The sequence below is a fragment of the Sceloporus occidentalis genome, unplaced genomic scaffold (genome assembly GCF_023333645.1).
Source record: "Sceloporus occidentalis isolate IW3139 unplaced genomic scaffold, rSceOcc1.0.p SCAF_1, whole genome shotgun sequence".
NCBI lineage: Eukaryota > Metazoa > Chordata > Lepidosauria > Squamata > Phrynosomatidae > Sceloporus > Sceloporus occidentalis.
The window spans coordinates 153,526,630-153,533,434 of record NW_028316981.1 but is presented as its reverse complement, the minus strand read 5'-3'; the positions used below and the strand labels follow the sequence as shown (position 1 = coordinate 153,533,434).

At 42.9% G+C, this 6,805-nt stretch overlaps 1 long non-coding RNA gene across 3 annotated transcripts in view; it reads left to right on the top strand.

Annotated features, from left to right (window-relative positions):
- The first annotated feature begins 1,141 nt into the window (after window positions 1-1,141).
- LOC149322458 (uncharacterized) overlaps window positions 1,142-6,805 on the top strand; it is a 65,250-nt gene continuing 59,586 nt past the window's right edge. For all 3 annotated transcript variants that reach the window (XR_016271801.1, XR_016271800.1, XR_016271799.1), the window contains exon 1: window positions 1,142-1,807. This is a non-coding gene — a long non-coding RNA (uncharacterized LOC149322458). The remainder of the gene's footprint in view (window positions 1,808-6,805) is intronic.

Genomic DNA, 6,805 nt, shown 5'->3' with positions numbered 1-6,805 from the left:
CTGCAGGATGACCAAATGTCCTAGCCGCAAAGGAGGAAAGTCACCATAAGAAAAATGGAGAACATTGAACATGACCGAATAAAAGCTAAAAACTCTCACAGAAATATAATAAAACCCTTCTTCTTTGGCTGCATCCACACTGCAGAAATAATCCAGTTTGAAACCACTTTCGCCACTGTGGCTCAGTGCTATGGAATTCTGTGAACCATAGTTTTGTGAGACATGTTTTTCACTGTGTGTTTTAACTTATAATGTTTAATTATTATTTTTTAACTTTTTGTAATTAACTTTTTTTTAGTAACTTCTGTCTTTTTTCAATTATTCTGTCTTTTTCAATTATGGTAACCCACCTCATAACCCTCATTGTGGGAGCAAGGCGGGATAGAAAACCTTGAAATAAAATAAATAATAACAATAAAAATTAGCCTTCTCTGTGAAGAGAGTTCTGGTGCCACAACAAAGATTCCCTGAATTCCACAGCACCGAGGCATGGAAATTGGGGTCAAACTATATTATTCCTGCAGTGCAGATGAAGCCTTTAGCCATGCTCCAAATTGGGAAAGCTTCGGAATTCCTCCTGGAGAGAAGGCTGAAATGTGGGGCATGAGGTCCTGGAAAAGGAGGACCTGAGGTCACCCCTGGCCTTTGCAGCTGCAGGGGAGGGATCGGAGGGGCAGGGAATGAATGCACCCCCTTTTTATAATACACACACACACACGCACATATTATTATTATTAATTATTATTATATTACATTATATATAATATACTATATTATTATTATTATTATTATTATTATTATTATTATTATTGGCTCTCTTTCCCACTCTCCGGTTGCAACGCTAGAGGGCCATCTCTTCCCTTCCTTGCCAAGGAAAGGGAGCAAGGAAAAATCCAAAGAAGAAGAAGAAGAAGAAGAAGAAGAAGCCTCATCTGAATGCTCAGATGGCAGCAAAGCAAGGGAGGGGGAGAGAGAAGAGAAAAGAGAATCCTGGAAAGGCGAAGATGGTGTCAAGATCTGCAGAAGGCAGGAAGGAAAGGGGTTGCAAGGCGATGGATCTTCCAAGGTGGAAGAGGAAGGGAAGCAAAAAGGAATCCGTGGTGCCTTTTTCTGGAGGGGGGAGGGAGGGGTGGGGAGGCGCTCCATTATTTGGGATGGCGTCTCTCTCTCTCTTTCTGCCCTGTAAATCTGCCAAGCGAAAATTGCACCATCGGAGTCTAAAACTTCAGTGGGTGGGGACCCGGCGGGTGCTTCCTTAAACAGGCAGCAGGAGCAGGAGAAGCAGCAGCAGCAGCAGCAGCAGCCAAGGCGAAGGGAGCAGCGAAGGGCCAGGAGCCACAGCAGAAGGGCCAGCCGGGTGCCCAGGAGGGGGGTCCCTGGCACCTGGGCACACCACGCAGCAAACTTTCCAGGGAGCCTTCCTCGCCGCCGCCGCCGCCGCAAGTTGGAGGAGCCTTGGAACCGGAGTCACGCCAGAAAGAAGGGACCTCTCCCCAGCCCACCCCAAGGGCCCCGCTTCCCTGGGATGCCACTCCCACGCCCCTTGGCCCCCCTCCCTTTTTCATGCACTTCTGGACAGGTCTCCCCCTTCTCCTCCTTTTTCTCCTTCTCCTTCTTCTCCTGCTTCCCCGCCCTTTATTAACACGCGGGAAGAGTGTGTCCCCACAACACCCACCAGGCTTTGGAAAGCCATATAGATCTCTATTGGGCTCTTACCCCAATCTGCCTCCCCCTCTTTAGGCTTTTTTCACCCCCGACCGCGTCCCAACCGAGAAGCCGCTTCGTTTGCTGGACCCCTTGACAGAAGGTAAGAAGGAAGGCTGTCGGGGGGGGGGGGGGGAGAAGGGCTGTACTACGCACGCGTGGCTTGCCTGGGCTGAAGTAGTTAGTATTATTATCATCATCATCATTATTATTTCTCTTGGAAGACTGGTCAGTTTCACTCCCCGCGTGTCCACTTCGCGATATTAATGTCAGAGGGAACTGGGGCAGGCGCGCGTTCACTTTCAACCGGGTTTGTCGCGGAATGAACTCGCTTTTGACCACCTTCCATAGCTCAGGCGTTGTCGGAAGGGCCAAGTACGCGCAGGGAAGGTATCTCGGAAGGAAGAGAAAGAGAGAGGGGTCTTCCTTTCGAAAGCCGCCACGAAAACCCGTGTTCCGACGGGATCCCTGTGGTCAAGGCACCCCGACACGTGTCGGGCCTCTGGATGGGAAAACAAGCGAACCGCCCACGCCCCCCAAAGCCGCCTAGTTTGGATGCCAGAGGTCCAGAACGCACACCGAAGACGTATAATCCGGGTTGAGACTGCTTTAACTGCCCTGGCTCTTTGCTATGGAATTCTGGGAGTTGGAGTTTGTTGTGAGGCCCCACAACAAACTCCAACTCCCAGAATTCCATAGCAAAGAGCCAGACAGAGAGTTAAAGCGGAGCCAAACCGGGATACTGCTACAATGTGGACACAGCCTGTGAAATCCTTCCGACTTTGTATCCCCTGAAGCAGTTCCTGGCGGCCGTCCTTCTTGTGGGGGGTTTGGGGCTGGGTCTTTGCGGGCGAGATGAGAAGTTTGTGCCTTCAACTGGCCTACAAAGTCCCAGTTCCCGGCCCCTATGACTTTCCCTGGGCGCCGCTCCGCGAAGAAAAGGGACCAGAAACGCGCGTGGCAGCTGGAGGAGCCTCCCACTTTCCTTGCTTCATGTCTGGATGGAAAGAGGGCCAGTTGCCATACATTACATCCCCCTCATTCCTGGACCTCTCGATTCTCTCTCTCTCTCTCTCTCTCTCTTTTTTAATCGCTTTAAAAGTTGGAGGTTAGCACACTTCTCTGTCCTCTAAATGCCTTTATCACTTCAGAATTACACTGTTATTTTTTAAAGTTTTTTTAAAAGAGAAAAACATGGTAAAACTGATTTCCCCGCTGCGTCCATGCGCAAGGTATGGACGCTCCCAAATGTGCAAGTCATGCTAAGTAAACCTGACTCAAGGCCCCATATCTTAATTTTTCTCATGTTTCCCCACTCCCTTTTCCCTTTTATCTTTCTTCATATTCAACATAATGAAGGGGTAACAAATAACTGCGTATGATACACCCATATGCAGCTGTGTGGGTTATATTTTCTTTTAATCACTGTCGACGGGTGGTTTGCACTTTTCCTCTCGCAATGCGAGGGCCGCCATAAACCCTCTGTACCACTATATAACATTTCACATGTCTGCTTATGTAGTGGATCACGTACGCATAACGTGCCATTTAAAACAACAGCAACAAACGGCTAATATTGTATGATTATATGTATTTCTTTCAAAAGACGCATCTTGTCGTTTTTGTTACTAGTGTTAAGTAACTTTTTTTAAAAATGCAACCTGTATTTTTAACAACGGCGACGTTTCCCACTCTTTTTGGTGTGTGTACATTTTTGTATCGCACGCAGTTTGGAAAATCCTTTCGCTAAAAAGTAGTATTCATTATTGCCGGGGAGGGAGGAATAATATCCGTGCGGCCTATGAATATTACTCAGAAGTTAAACCAGTGGGGCTTACTCCCAAGTGCAAAAGGATGCCATCTTTGAGTAGTCTTCTCAGTTTTCAACCCCGAAGGAAAAGCTGTAAATCAGTATGATTAGCTATTCCTGCCATAACTAATGTGGACTTTATGGTATACTAGTCAGATGTCCCATGACACATAACTGCGTTACAGCTTGTGCTTTTCCACATAAATCTTCAAGACGGTGGAGGGTAGGTAGCTGGGGACTCAAAGCACTCAAATGGTTTAAAGATTTAAAGATTTCTTTGAAATCAACCTCTGACCACTTTCCATTTTCCTATTTCGTTGGGAGAAATGAAAACCTCGCGGCCTTTTCCCTAGAAGAGCTGTGTCTCTGAACTCTGTGTTCAGATTACGCAACAGATCGGACTTGTATCCATCAGCTGATAGACAGCAGTAGCTATATTCGACCCACCCCCCGTTTCGCCAACAAAATAAAATCCCTCTTTGCTTTTTAAAACTTAACTTTAGGGTTGATCTTTACTTGTCCTTTATGCATAAATCGATTCCAGTTATATGTATCATAAGGTAAATATCACATCATTAAAAAAACAACCACACAGTTAAGGAGAAAATGTTATTATAGGCAGAGTGGGCTTAATAAATTAAATTATTGCAATTGAGTTTGTAAAAAGTTTTTTTGTTCAATCACTCTGGGCCCCACAACAAACTCCAACTCCCAGAATTCCATAGCCTTGAGCCAGGGCACTTAGAGTGGTGCCAAACCAGGTTATCTCTCCATACAGTATGTTATTTTTCTATAGGGCTTAGTTTTACATTTATACTTTTCAGAGAGCCTCCACTAAGAAAGAGAAACCTAAAAACATAATTATCAGTATTTTTAATTAATTAATTAATTAATTAATTTCTATGCTGCCTTTCTCCCAGAAAGGGACCCAAGGCAGCTCACGTGTATTACATTTTTATATATTATATATTTATATATTAAATATAAGTTTTCTAGTACTATTTTTTCAGGTCAATAATTTCACATGGTTTTGAACAATTGTCACATGCATATACAGAAAAGTATGTGTAATATACTTTACCATACAAGTTGAGTCTCTTTATCCGAAACGCTTGGGGCCAGAAGTGGGTTTTTGGGGGATTTTGGAATATTTGCATATACATAATGAGATATCTTGGAGATGGGACCCAAGTCTAAATGAAAGTAATTTATGTTTCTTATACACTTATACACATAGCCTGATGGTGTTTTATATATAATATATATGAAACAAAGGTTTTACTGAACCGTCAGAAAGCAAAAGTGTCACTATCATAGTCACCCATGTGATAGATTTTGGAATATTTCAGATTTTGAAATTCTGGATAGGGGAGAGTCAACCTATATATCTAAACTCGTTTTCAAGCTTCTGAGTAGTTTCTAACAAGCGGCTCTGTGCTTCCCTACAATAACATAACATGAATCCACTTTATTTGACGGGACTTGATTGTATTCTCTACCAAGCATACACCGAATTACAGTCATGCAAAGTGGTCTTGTGTATGGTTAACAAGGCCTGTTGTGTTCTTTACACTTTCTTCCACAGAACTATATAAGACATAATGCTGTGTACATATACATGGTAATAAGGCCTACTGAATTTAGGACTAAACTCCTAATGTAAACTCATATTTTGGCAGTCCGGTCTACTCAGGGATAAAAATATTGCAGTGTTCCAGACCTTGTAGAACTGGAACTCCCAGCATTCCTTGCAAATGGTTATACAGTATTGGCTAAGGCTTCTAGGTAATGCAGTACATCATTCCCACTCCCATGTAAACTCAAATGAATGTCTCATTGGATTGTACATTGTGAATTAATTCCAGGTTCCACTTACTAAGGAGCAAGCTCTATTGAACATGTGCGCGCACATGCACACACATACAGAGGGGAGGGGGAGAGAAGATTGTGCAATTACTTCTATTTAGTAAAGAAGAAGAAGAAAACTTAATCTCATCAGCACTGCAGAAATAATGCAGTTTGACACTGCTTTAACTGCCATGGCTCAGTGCTATGGAATCCTGGGATTTGTAGTTTGTTGTGTTACCAGAGCCCACTGACATAGAAGACTAAATGTCTCACAAAACTTACAAATCCCAGAATTCCAGAGCACTGAACCTTGGCAGTTAAAATGGTATCAAACTGTATTATTTCTGCAATGCAGATTACATAGATCTTTCTTAGTTTAGATATGTTTTTCTCCAGAAATGGAAGTCCAAGCATAAAATATTAACTCCAAGTTGACTTTTTATTTGATGTATCTAGTTTTATATCTCCTGTTTTAGCTATTTTGGACATACTAGAGTGCAGTGGCAGTGAGAAAATGTATTAAAAAGAAAGAGTAAAAATGCAATTAATATTCCAAAACCTAGACCTCCTCAATGCCAAAGCAAGATAGAAACCTAGATTTAATACCCCAAACCTAAATTATTTCATGGAAGTTGTTATTGTTATATGCCTTCAAGCTGTTACAGCAACGTTAAGACAAACCTATCATAGAGTTTTCTTGGCAAGATTTGTTTAGAGGGGGGTTCTATTAATTTCTACTAATTTCAACAAACCATCTGTCAAAGAAGCGTTAATATACTTTCATGATATAATAGCTCTAACTGAACTAGTACTTGTTAGCAGTGAGTGTAAATAAGACCACTCACTGCCTACTGCATGCATCTCCTTTCAAAAGGGGACTCTAACAGGGCCTACACACAGATACATTCCAATGTGTATGAAAGACTGTTTCCATTCATCAGCCCCAGCCTTTTCTTTATGTGCACTCAGCAGGGCAATGACAGTTACTGGGCTGTCAAAAATAGCAGGGTAGCTTTGTCAACAAAAAAAGTGATTTCAACTTTAAAAAAATAACCTGTTTCTCTTGCTCCCCTTTCCCTGAACACATGCATGAAGCAGATGTGCAAACTGAAACCCAGCAAGGGTTGGGAAGCGAGGAGGAGGAAGCATCATCACTGGTGACACTTTTGTCCCAATGGCCTCCAAATTTGCTATTCTAAATTTCTCTTTAGATCTCTAGGAATTTGTGGTTTATCAAAGCAATCTAACTCAACTACTGCAGCGTGTTTGATTACCACCACGCTGCCTGTGTCAAACTTTAAAATATTCTTTCAGGCTCTGATTTCCATCAGAGTTAACTAAGTCCCAAACACACTGCAGAAATAGTCTAGTTTGTGACCATTTTAACTGCTCTGGCTCAGTGCTAGGGAATCCTGGGAACTGAGGTTTGTGTGGCACTAGAGC